This window comes from Oncorhynchus nerka, linkage group LG20, assembly GCF_034236695.1.
Source record: "Oncorhynchus nerka isolate Pitt River linkage group LG20, Oner_Uvic_2.0, whole genome shotgun sequence".
Taxonomy (NCBI): Eukaryota; Metazoa; Chordata; class Actinopteri; order Salmoniformes; family Salmonidae; genus Oncorhynchus; species Oncorhynchus nerka.
Genome location: NC_088415.1, coordinates 49,850,649 through 49,864,057, shown reverse-complemented (window position 1 = coordinate 49,864,057; position 13,409 = coordinate 49,850,649).

Genomic DNA, 13,409 nt, shown 5'->3' with positions numbered 1-13,409 from the left:
GCATTAGGGAACTTTTGCCATCTTGCTGCAGAGATAATTTAGTCACGACCTAGACCATAATGAACCACTGAATGTTAAGTTCCCTGTTATTCACAACACTTCAGACTATTCCAAGTTCAGAACAATATCCAACAAACTTGAACAAAAGTAGAGATTTGTGATTGCCACAAAGACAAATAAAGTTAACTAGGAAAGTTGTGCAGATTTGTGGCAATAATAAACCTATAATATATGTTTTACATGTTCTGTGATATAGTCTGAAGAGATCTGAATAAAAAGAATATATAACACTTAATGGTTCATACTGGAATTATTATTTTATACAAAAAAAATATTAACTTACAAATATCTCTAAGGAACCAAGTGCAAGAAAGTCTTGAGGGCTTGAGGGCTACAGCGACACCTTTTTGAATAGGAACTCCAAATCGCCCCCAAAAATGGGGAAAAAACAAGCGAAAGATAAATTGTTTCTCTATTTATCCGTTTTGTCTGTCTGTGTATTTCGAGTACGTTGTTCTTTAATGCTAACACGTATGCTTTTCTGCGTTTTGCAGAAAACAGCCAAGATGGAGGAATTCATGCAGACTTAATATATGACCGACCATATGACTATAGCTCCGCGGCTGATATCATGACGGTAGACCGTATTGTCATATTCCAATTCTCAACCGTAGAAAGGGGGGTCCTACAAGGGTATCCATTGCAACGACAGGAAGATAACATGCAGTATTTGCAGGTATATTTCCATTCATTTATTTTAACTTCACATACAGATAACAATGTGTATGGTGACAGAGGCCCTTAGGCCAACTATAATATCTGTCTTAGTCTTGTTTGACCTTGCTTGGAACCATTTTACATTTTGAGATATTTTCTATCCAGACATGACATTTAAAAGTAAAAAAGCATACATCTGGCTGTTTGGCAAATATGACCATCAGTAGTTTTGTCACGTTCTGACCTTAGTTCTTTTGTTATGTCTTTGTTTTAGTATGGTCAAGGTGTGAGTTGGGTGGGCAGCCGATGTTCGTTTTTCTAGGTTGTGTTTATGTGTTTGGCCTGGTATGGTTCTCAATCAGAGGCAAGTGTCGTTCGTTGTCTCTGATTGAGAATGATACTTAGGTAGCCTTTTCCCACCTGTGTGGGGTGGGTGATTATTTTCTGTTCTGTGTTTTGCTTCACCATTCAAGACTGTTCGTTTTGTCTTTTTATTGTTTTTGTTCAGTGTTCAGTATTCTTATTAAAACAATATGGACACTTACCACTCTGCGCTTTGGTCCTCCTCTTCTTCCACCCACGACGAGCGTTATAAGTTTTCACCTTCATTAGATAAGTCTCTCAAATATTTATAGGTGGGTCTTCCTCAGACCTGCAACCTCTTAATCATAGTATCACAAGTTACACATATATATACCAGAATACTGTAAAACTTCAATTAATAGCCCAGGCTTAAATGACTGAACACAACAGGCGCTTATTAGAGACAGGCTTCTGAGGAATAATGTAGATTTAGCTCATTTACATATATTTTGTCTTAGTGTGCCTCTATTTCGGGAAAAAAATACTTCCTTGACAGAACCATTATTCTCCAGCATTTTCGCCAGTTCTTACCTTTGCCACTACTTTTGCCGATTTTCTGGGGGTCTGTACTCCCGAAGTTGTAGACTGTTTTTGTGCTTGCCAGCTATAGCTAGCAGTTCTCTGTTTTTAGCAGCCAATGGCTAGCAGTTTCTTACTGCCTAAAAAAAAATGATTTCCATAATTTTTTCGTGAATTATTTAGTGTAACAAATTAAACCTTGTAAACAATTCATGGTAACCTTGTAAAAAGTTAATTTGGACCTGGTGTTTATTTGTAACAGGCGTTTATTTGCTGAAATGTGTTCCGTTGCCCGGCTATTAAAAGCGACTATTTGAGACTCAGCGATTCATTTAAGTTTTACAGTAGTATGAGGCTGATGCTGACTTCCAATATCATTGACTGAACAACTCTGCTAAAACAATGCAAATATGTGCAAAATAGTTGCTCATGCTACTTCGACCTTTTGACTCCTATTGAGTCCTTTTAGACTCCTATTGAGTGCTTTTTGACTCCTATTGAGTCCTTTTTGACTCCTATTGAGTCCTTTTAGACTCATATTGAGTCCTTTTTGACTCCTATTGAGTCCTTTTTGACTCCTATTGAGTCCTTTTAGACTCCTATTGAGTCCTTTTTGACTCCTATTGAGTCCTTTTGGACTCCAGACTCAAAGCAAGTCAGTTGTAGAGCTGTGAAATGCTCCTATTTGACTCCTATTGAGCCCTATTGACTCCACACTTAAAGCAAGTCAGTTGTGGAGCTGTGAAATGCTCCTCTTCGACTCCTATTTGACTCCCAGCTGCCTCGTGGGAGTGGCGGAGAACACTACGAGGAGGAGGATTTGTGTTGATTCAGCAGCGACGAGGTCATCAACTTTATTGACGAGACCCCGCTGCCCAGCCCATGAAGAGCCCTCGCCGCACCTCCACCATCTCCCTAATCACGGACATCATCTTGTCCTCGCATTTCCCACTCACCGACTTTGAGCATGAGCCCCAGGCCCTGCGGTGCCTCTCGGGGGGCATGGCAGGAGCTGTAGCCGGGTAGGGCCGCTGGACGGCTCGCACAGGATGGGCAGTGGTGGTGGGGAAAGCTCTGGGATGTGCCGTTCAGGTAAAGGTTCTCTCCGTGAACACTGGTGGGAAAGGAAGCGCCAAGGCGAACTGGTCCCCCCTACGGACTGGGGAGCACTCATCTCACAGGCCTAGCAGGACAGGAGCCCACAGGCCTGGGCCCGGCTGGGGGGCCCACAAACACCTGACTATGGTAGAGAATACAGGAACACTGCATCGCCCTCAGGATATTTCACATTTCACTCTAATAGGAGTGAAGAAAGTTAATATTATTATTATTACACAGCCATGACATTGGGGTGGTTGAAAGATTTCATACGGGTATATCCTAAGTAATTGTTGTTTTTATTCAACCACCCTATAATCCCAAAGCTAGGACTTTGATATTATTGGCTTTGTACACATCATGACTTGCCTACCTTTGCTTTAGAACCTGATAGGCTAGACAACATAGCAACTTTGAAAGAGGCTGTGCAATTCCTGGGAGACACATTGGTTTTTACTACACCCATACTAACACCTCCTTCATATTCCACTCTTTTGTTTTAGATTCAATGATGTCCTTTTGAAATGGGTATTTTTCATTTCAGATATTGTACAAGATGTTATCTCGTGGGTGCATGTCTTTCAAATCACTTTTGGAGACATTTGAAAAGAGATGAGAAGTAAATGCCAAAACTGCCCATGTTCATTTTTGTTGTGGTTATGACAAGTCTCTTTGATGGATGATCATTTGCTAGATTTTTGGTTACAATTAACAAAGAAGAGTGGGAATGTTTTCAGGAAATATACAAGATGTTATTCATTAAGGAAACCCTCTGACATTGTATTGTGACCTGCCTACCATTAACATATCCTATACTGAAAAACAAAGAGATTGCCTCACAAATGTTCTACGTGGTTGTGTAAGATGAATCTCTACCATGCCGTCCCTGAGACACTTTGGAAAAGCTAACTCGGCGTGGAGTGAATGTGACATGTACATAATGAAAGTTACAGGTACAGTGCATTCGGAAAGTATTCAGACCCCTTCCCCTTTCCACATTTTGTTACATTACAGCCCTATTCTAAAATTGATTAAATAAATAAAAATCCTCATCAATCTACGCACAATACCCCATAATGACAAAATGTATATAAAATAAATAACAGTATTCAGACCTTTTTCTATTAGATTTGAAATTGAGCTCATATACATCCTGTTTCCATTGACCATCCTTGAGATGTTTCTACAACTTCATTGGAGTCCACCTGGGGTAAATGAAATTGATTGGACATGAATTGGTAAGGCACACACCTGTCTATATAAGGTCCCACAGTTGACAGTGCATGTCAGAGCAAAAACCAAGCCATGAGGTCGAAGGAATTGTCTGTAGAGATCCGACACAGGATAGTTTCGAGGCACATATCTGGGGAAGGGTACCAACAAGTGTCTGCAGCATTGAAGGTCCCCAATAAAGTCAGTGGCCTCCATCATTCTTAAATGAAGAAGTTTGGAACCACCAAGACTTCCAAGAGCTGTCCACCTGGCCAAACTGAGCAATCGAGCAATCTTGGTCAAGGAGGTGACCAAAGGCCCGATGGTCACTCTGACAGAGCTCCAGAGTTCTTCTGTGGAGATGGGCCGCAGCACTACCTTTATGGTACAATGGCCAGATGGATGCCACTCCTCAGCCAGCTTGGAGTTTGCCAAAGGGCACCTAAAGGACTCTCAGACTATGAGAAACAAGATCCAACTCTTTGGCCTGAATGCCAAGCGTCACATCTGGAGGAAACCTGGCACCATCCCTACGATGAAGCAAGGTGGTGGCAGCATCATGCGGTGAGGATGTTTTTCAGCGGCAGGGACTGGGAGACTACTCAGAATCGAGGAAAAGAGAATTGGAGCAAAGTACAGAGAGATCCTTAATGAAAACTTGTTCCAGGGAGCTCAGGACCTCCGACTGGGCGAAGTTTCACCTTCCAACAGGACAATGACCCTAAGCAAACAGCCAATGCAGTGCAGGACTGGCTTCGAGTCTCTGAATGTTCTTGAGTGGCCCAGCCAAAGCCCGGGCTTGAAGCCGATCAAACATCTCTGGAGACTCCTGAAAATAGCTGTGCAGCGACGCTCCCCATCCCACCTGACAGAGCTTGAGAGGGATGGGAGAAACTCCCCAAATACAGGTGTACCAAGCTTGTAGTGTCATACCCAAGAAGACTTGAGGCTGTAATTGCTGCCAAAGGTGTTTCAACAAAATACTGAGTAAAGGGTTTGAATACTTAGGTAAATTCAGTTATTTTTCATAAATTTGCCTACATTTCTAAAAACCTGTATTTGCTTTGTCATTATGGTATATTGTGTGTAGATTTAAAAAATATATATATTTTATAGCACGACTGTAACATAACAAAATGTGGAAAAAGTCAAGGGGTCTGAATACTTTCCGAATGCACTGTATTACACAGTTGACCTACATCAGGAAACAAACATTTTATGCATGGCATATCTCATTGCAAAGTTAGGTTTCAGTTTATCTAAAAACTCAGACATCATGGGAGTGAACTTTGCTTATGACTGAATATACAGTGGCAAGAAAAAGTATGTGAACCCGTTAGAATTACGGAGATTTCTGCATAAATTGGTCATGAAATTTGATCTGATCTTCATCTAGGTCACAACAATAGACATAGACAGTCTGCTTAAAACTAATAACACACAAACAATTATAATTTTTAATATCTTTATTGAACACACCGTGTAAACATTCACAGTGCAGGTTGGAAAAAGTATGTGAACACTTGGATTTACTAACTGGTTGACCCTCTTTTGGCAGCAATAACCTCAACCAAACATGTTCTGTAGTTGCAGATCAGAGCTATACAATGGTCAGGAGGAATTTTGGACCATTCCTCTTTACAAAACTGTTTCAGTTCCACAATTTTCTTGGGATGTCTGGTGTGAACCGCTCTCTTGAGGTCATGCCACAGCATCTCAATCGGGCTGAGGTCAGGACTGACTGGGCCACTCCAGAAGGTGTATTTTCTTCTGTTCAAGCCATTCTGTTGTTGATTTCCTATCTTTTGGGTTGTTGTCCTGTTGAATCACCTAACTTCTGTTGACCTTCAATTGGCGGACAGATAGTCTTACATTCTCCTTACAAAATGTCTTGATCAACTTGGGAATTAATTTTTCCTTTGATGATAGCAAGCTGTCCAGCTCTGAGGCAGCAAAGCAGCCCCAAACCATGATGCTCCCTCCACCATAGTTTACAGTTGGGATGAAGTTTTGATGTTGGTGTGCTGTGAATATTTTGCCAGTAGGTGCTCTTTTGGAAACTTCAGACGTGCAGCAATGTTTTTTATGGACAGTAGCATCTTCCAGAGATTTCTGTAAGTCTTTAGCTGAAACACTAGGATTCTTCTTAACCTCATTGAGCATTCTGCGCTGTGCTGCAATCGTCTTTGCAGGACGGCCACTCCTAGGGAGAGTAGCAACAGTGCTGACATTTCTCCATTTATAGACAATTTGTCTTACCCCTGGACTGGCTTTTAGAGATACTTTGGTAACCCTTTCCAGCATTACGCAAGGCAACAATTCTTGAGGCATGGTTCACATCAGGCAATGCTTCTTGTGAATAACAAACTCAAATGTTGTGAGTGTTATTTTATGGGGCAGGGAAGCTCTAACCAAAATCTTCAATCTCGTCTCATTGATTCGACTCCAGGTTAGTTGACTCCTGACACCAATTAGGTTTTGGAGAAGTCATTAGCCTAGGGGTTCACGTACTTTTTCCAACCTACACTGTGAATGTTTAAATGATGTATTCAGTATAGACAAGAAAAATACAATAATTTGTGTTATTAGTTTAAGCACACTGTCTATTGTTGTGACTTAGATGAAGATCAGATCAAATTGTATGTCAAACTATGCAGAAATCCAGGTAATTCCAAAGGGCTCACATACTTTTTCTTGAAACTGTAGTTGAGCAGTGTAAGGAAATTGAGCATTATGTTTGTCCTTTATCCCTCCTCTTTAGTCCCAAATTATCTTCATTCAATTGATTTGAAAAAACGAACATCTAAAATGAACTCCCCATCAAGCATTTTTGCTAGATACGTGTTGGCTTTCTTGTGGCAGAGAAAAGCAACTATCCCCTCTGTAAGCTCACATAGGCTGTTCTCTTGAGAGCGTTTTTTGTTGTTGTTCAGTACCTGTACAGGATGCAATTTAGGAAACGTATTTTTGCAACATTGGTTCTCACAGGGTTAAAGGCTTAAGTTCAAATCTGTAGTGCTGAAGATCCGCGCTGGTGCAAGATTGAAATTTAAAGGCAATGTTCCCGCGTTCTCAGAGACTGCATTCATGTTAAAAGCTGCATATGTTGGCTTAATCGGAAATTACCTTTAATTTTCAATTACGCTATGCGGAGGATCTTCAGCGCTACGGATTGAATCAAGCCCTTTAGTAACATTAAACAAATACTTGAGTTGATTGCATTTGGTCCCTATCCCTGACACTGATTTTTAGCAGTGGTTAAAGTTTGCTCAAGTTGTAGTGGCTGTTTAAAGTACAGAACATTGGATTACAGTTACTCCTGCCCCATAGACTACTACCAGAGTGATGAACCACCTCATAGCATATAAAATACTGAACTTCCCCTTTAACAAAGTAAGTGGACAAATAAGTTGAAACAAACTGCAGTGTTAAGTGATGAAACATTTCAAATTGCATATGCCAGTAGTCACACCAGGAAACATCTACTAAATTGCTGTATACCTCTTTCCACAGACAGTTGTTTACCCTGTCAAGTTATTGGATGTTTCAGGTGATGAGGTTTGCTGTGCAAGAGATCAATAACTCAAGCCTCCTCCTGCCAAATGTATTGCTTGGTTACGAGATACTCAACCACAGCTCAGACGTCTTCAAGCTTCAGGCAATCTTGAAATTGATCTATTCAATTTGAGGGGCATCAATGAGTATCTGTCAAAAGTAGTAGCTGTGGCCGGTCCATTTGGAAGCACGGAATCTGTGACTGTTGCTCCCTTGTTCACGATGAATCTCATTCCCACGGTAATAGCTTACATTAGGGCATTTTGGTCACCTTTTAGGGTATTAGGGCTGGTGTGGCCAACCCTCCTCCTGTAGAGCTACTGGGTGTGCAGGCATTTGTTGCAAAACAGTGGCTAGGGTGTACAGATCCTTGCAACATGAGGCCGTGCTGAAACTAGAAGTGATGGCAGCGGTTGAATGGCACGACAATGTGCCTCAGGATCTCGTCACAATGCATTCAATTGCCATCGATAAAATAAAACAGATATAGGTCTGTAACAGATTGGGTCTAGAGTGTCACCCCCTTTAAAGAGGGGGACGACCGCAGCAGCTTTCCAATCTTTGGGAATCTCAGGCGATACAAAAGAGAGGCTGAACAAGCTAGTAATAGGGGTTGCAACAATTTCGGGAGATAAGTTTTAGAAAGAGAGGGTCCAGATTGTCTAGCCCGGCTGATTTGTAGGGGTCCAGATTTTGCAGCTCTTTCAGAACATCAGTTGTCTGGATTTGGGTGAAGGAGAAATGGTAGGGGCTTGGGAGGGTTGCTGTGGAGGGTGCCTGGCAGTTGACCGGGGTAGGGTTAGCCAGGTGGAAAGCATGGCCAGCCGTAGAGAAATACTTATTGAAATTCTCAATTATAGTGGATTTATCGGTGGTAACAGTGTTTCCTAGCCTCAGAGCAGTGGGCAGCTGAGAGTAGGTGCTCTTATTCTCCATGGAATTTACAGTGTCCCAGAACTTTTTTGAGTTTGAACAACAGGATTCAAATTTCTGCTTGAAAAAGCTAGCCTTAGCTTTCCTAACCGCCTGTGTATATTTGTTCCTAACTTCCCCGAAAAGTTGCATATCACAGGGGATATTCGATGCTAACGCAGAACGCCACAGGATGTTTTTGTGCTGGTCAAGGGCAGACAGATCTGGAGTGAACCAAGCACTATATATATATTTCTAGTTCTAATTTCTTTTGAATGGGGCATGCTTATGTAATATGGTGAGGAAGGCACTTTTAAAGAATAACCAGGCATCCTCTACTGACGGGATGAGGTCAATGTCATTCCAGGATACCCCGGCCAGGTCGATTAGAAAGGCCTGCTCGCAGAAGTGTTTTAGTTTGACAGTGATGAGGGGTGGTCGTTTGGTCGCAGACCCATTACGGATGCAGGCAATGAAGCAGTGATCGCTGAGATCTTGATTGAAAACAGCAGAGGTGTATTTGGAGGGCGAGTTAGTTAGGATGATATCTATGAGGGTGTCCGTGTTTACGGATTTGAGGTTGTACCTGGTAGGTTCATTGATAATTTGTGTGAGGTTGAGGGCATCAAGCTTAGATTGTAGAATGGCTGGGGTGTTAAGCATGTCCCAGTTTAGGTCACCTAGTAGCATGAGCTCAGAAGATAGATGGGGGGCAATCAATTCACATATGGTGTCGAGGGCACAGCTGGGGGCAGAGGGTGGTCTATAGCAAGCAGCAGCAGTGAGAGACTTGTTTCTGGAAAGGTGAATTTTTAGAAGTAGAAGCTCAAATTGTTTGTTCGGTATGCACACAGTGCAAGGCACCTAGACATCTGCCCAGAGGGAGATTACAACCCCTTCCCGTTCCACAACGACCGTGGTCACGGTGGATTTCGTGACGGATCTTCCCCTGTCGCGGGGTAACACCACGATCCTGGTCGTTGGGATCGGTTTTCTAAGTTCTGCCGTCTCCTTCCTTTGCTCGGTCTCCCTACGGCTCTACAAACTGCGGAGGCCCTGTTCACCCACGTATTCCGGCACTACGGGGTGCCTGAGGATATAGTTTCTGATCGGGGTCCCCAATTCACGTCTAGAGGCTAGAAGGCGTTTATGGAACGCCTGGGGTCTTGGTCAGCCGTACCTCAGGTTTCCACCCCGAGAGTAACGGGCAGGTGGAAAGAGTCAACCAGGATGTGGGTAGGTTTCTGCGGTCCTATTGCCAGGACCGGCCGGGGGAGTGGGCGGTTTACATCCCCTGGGCAGAGAGGGCCCAAAACTCCCTCCGCCACTCCTCTACCAACCTATTACCGTTTCAGCATGTGCTGGGTTATCAGCCGGTCCTGGCACAATGGCATCAGAGCCAGATCGAGGCTCCTGCGGTGGATGAATGGTTTCGGCACTCGGAATGCTGCCCATGTGCGGCTACAACGGCCCGGAGGCAAAAGGCGAGTGCCGACCGCCACCGCAGTGAGGCCTCGGTGTATGCACCGGGGGATGGGGTCTGGCTCTCGACCCTTCACCTGCCCTGCCGGAAGCTGGGTCCGCGGTTTGTGGGGCCATTTAAAGTCCTGAGGAGACTGAACAAGGTTTGTTATAGGTTACAACTCCCTCCTGATTACCGTATTAACTCCTCGTTTCATGTGTCTCTCCTCAGGCCGGTGGTGGCTGGTCCGCTCCAGCAGTCTGAGGTGCGGGAGGTTCCTCCGCCCCCTCTGGACATCGAGGGAGTCCTGGCGTGTACCGTACGAGCCATCATGGACTCAAGGCGACGGGCGAGGGGCCTTCAGTACCTCGTGGAGTGGGAGGGGTACGGCCCGGAGGAGAGATGCTGGGTACCCGGTGGAGGACATCCTAGATCCTTCATTGCTACAGGAGTTTCACCGTCTCCACCCGGATTGCCCTGCGTCCCTTCCTCCGGGTCGTCCCCGAGGCCGGTGTCGGCGCGCAAAGTCGGCCCTACTCCTTGTTCGGGTAGTGTTCGGCAGTCGAGGTCACCACCGATCCATGTTTCATTTTCGTTTTGTCTGTATTACACACACCTGGTTTCAATTCCCATATCATGTTCCTTATTTAACCCTCTGGCTTACATGTCTGTTCTGTCCGTGATTGTTGGTCTTAGTGGTTGTTGTAGGTGTTCGTTTGTATGTATTTTCCTATTTGGAATATTGCTTTAATTTTGTGAGTAAACTCAGTTGTGTTGCTCAAACCTGTGTCCTGCGCCTGACTCCGCTACATCTCTGCACCCAATCGCTGACACACAGACCACAATCATAACTGGTAAAATGGTGTGTAGCCTGTTACTTACATGCATGCATAATATTTGTCAAGTAAGATTTTAGTAAGATTTTTTTAAATGACAATTGGATTGTATATTAATGCTTTTTCTCTTTTTTTGTCAGGTATCCAAACCATTGATGGAGAAGTGAAGGAGGCTACATAAATAAATGCTTGGACCTGCTGGATAATTGTTACACAAAACAATGTAAGTTATGCTATGAATCTATTAGTCCAATTGCCATAATAGTGGCTCAATTAAGCTTCTATTCAGATTCAAAAACTCAAGCTCCAGAAAGCAGACATCTTAGAACTAACTTAAACATCTGGGTTTATGGTAGGCTGGCATACCACTATTAGTTATGCTTCTACAACAATGATTCGGTTTACTGTCAAGTGAAATGATCAATATGCATGGTATTTACGCATGGTGCCATATGTCCCTGTCATTTTTTCTAGGCTCTTTTAATGAACTATTAAATGCTTTGTTGTGTAGTATTTTCACCATGTAGATTTGTATTTTATAAATACTATATGAAAGAAATGCAGAATCCTCTCCTCATTTGATTTGGTATAGGCATTAGTGGGCTGGGAGAGGGAATGGAAGAGATATGCACACACAAATACAGTACGTCTTTATCAATGTAATGATTCATTAACCAACTTCTATAATACAAAATAAAACGCAATAGGAACAGTTATATAATCTATAGGCTTAGGCCTACCTCACCATGTCCAGCTTTAAGCAGCCGTTGTCTTGCAGGTAGCTGGCTTCATTAGGGGTACAAACACCAATGCCAAGGACATCTCATTTGCAGAACATCTCATTTGGAGAGCTCTGTAAGTTGTTTCACGTAAAGGGCACAAAGAAACTAAAAGCATCTTTACCCTGTCAAGACGGAAGGGGCCTCTTCTGGCTGTGCCGGGTGGAGATTATAACAGAACATGACCAAGATGTTCAAATGTTCATAAATGACCAGCATGGTCAAATAATAGGTCTAGAACAGGTAGCACATCCGGTGAACAGGTCAGGATACCATAGCCGCAGGCAGAACAGTTGAAACTGGAGCAGCAGCACGGCCAGGTGGACAGCAAGGAGTCATCATGTCAGGTAGTCCTGAGGCATGGTCCTAGGGCTCAGGTCCTCCGAGAGAGAGAAAGAAAGAGAGAAAGAGAGAATTAGAGAGAGCATACTTAAATTCACACAGGACACCGGATAAGACAGGAGAAGTACTCCAGATATAACAAACTGACCCTAGCCCCCCGACACATAAACTACTGCAGCATAAATACTGGAGGCTGAGACAGGGGGGGTCAGGAGACACTGTCGCCCCATAGAGGGATATCTTCAACCACCAACTTACCATCCTGAGACAAGGCCGAGTTTAGCCCACAAAGATCTCCGCCACGGCACAACCCAAGGGGGGGCACCAATCCAGACAGGAAGATCACATCAGTGACTCAACTCACTCAAGTGACGCACCCCTCCTTGGGACGGCCAGGCAGAGACAGCAAGGGCGGTTCATTGCTCCAAAGCCTTTCCGTTCACCTTCACACTCCTGGGCCAGACTAAACTCAATCATATGCCCCACTGAAGAGATGAGTCTTCAGTAAAGACTTAAAGGTTGAGACCGAGTTTGCGTCTCTCACATGGGTAGGCAGACCATTCCATAAAAATGGAGCTCCATAGGAGAAAGCCCTGCCTCCAGCTGTTTGCTTAGACATTCTAGGGACAATTAGGAGGCCTGCGTCTTGTGACCGTAGCGTACGTGTAGGTATGTACGGCAGGACCAAATCAGAGAGATAGGTAGGAGCAAGCCCATGTAATGCTTTGTAGGTTAGCAGTAAAACCTTGAAATCAGCCCTTGCCTTGACAGGAAGCCAGTGTAGGGAGGCTAGCACTGGAGTAATATGATCCAATTTTTTGGTTCTAGTCAGGACTCTAGCAGCCGTATTTAGCACTAACTGAAGTTTATTTAGTGCTTTATCCGGGTAGCCAGAAAGTAGAGCATTGCAGTAGTCTATCCTAGAAGTAACAAAAGCATGGATACATTTTTCTGCATCCTTTCTGGACGATGCAGAGCCTCGGTCTGATGCCATTAAAAGCCATTTACCACCTTCACAAGTGCAGTCTCAGTGCTATGATGGGGTCTAAAATCAGACGGAAGCATTTCGTATACATTGTTTGTCTTCAGGAAGGCAGTGAGTTGCTGCGCAACAGCCTTTTCTAAAATGTTTGAGAGGAATGGAAGATCCGATATAGCAAAGGATCTGAATACTTACGTAAATAAGGAATTTCTGTTTTTTCTTCTTAATAAAATGTCTACCTGTTTTCACTGTCATTATAGGGTATTGCAGGCTTTTATTCCCAAACCAACACTAACAGAACAGTTTACAATAGTCACCTTGGTATTCAGTACAAGCATTGCTTAATTAAATTGGGCGTTGGGCTGTAAAAAAACAACCCTGCAACACCCAGTGCCTCTCCAGGTCTAGAGTTGAGAGTTCCCTGAATGTGGAAAGGTATGTTGTGCTACAGTACTCAGAGAGCAATCCAGTCTCCGGTCCGTTGTAAAGAACTGAGCTGCTGGCATGATGAATGTCAAAGTCCTCCCAGTATATATTCTCCATCCAGTTTAAACTCAGAGGCTGGACAAGACAATGATTCAGGTAGTGCATTACCTGCAGGGCTAGGAGATGCTACATCATTGTTTTCTTCA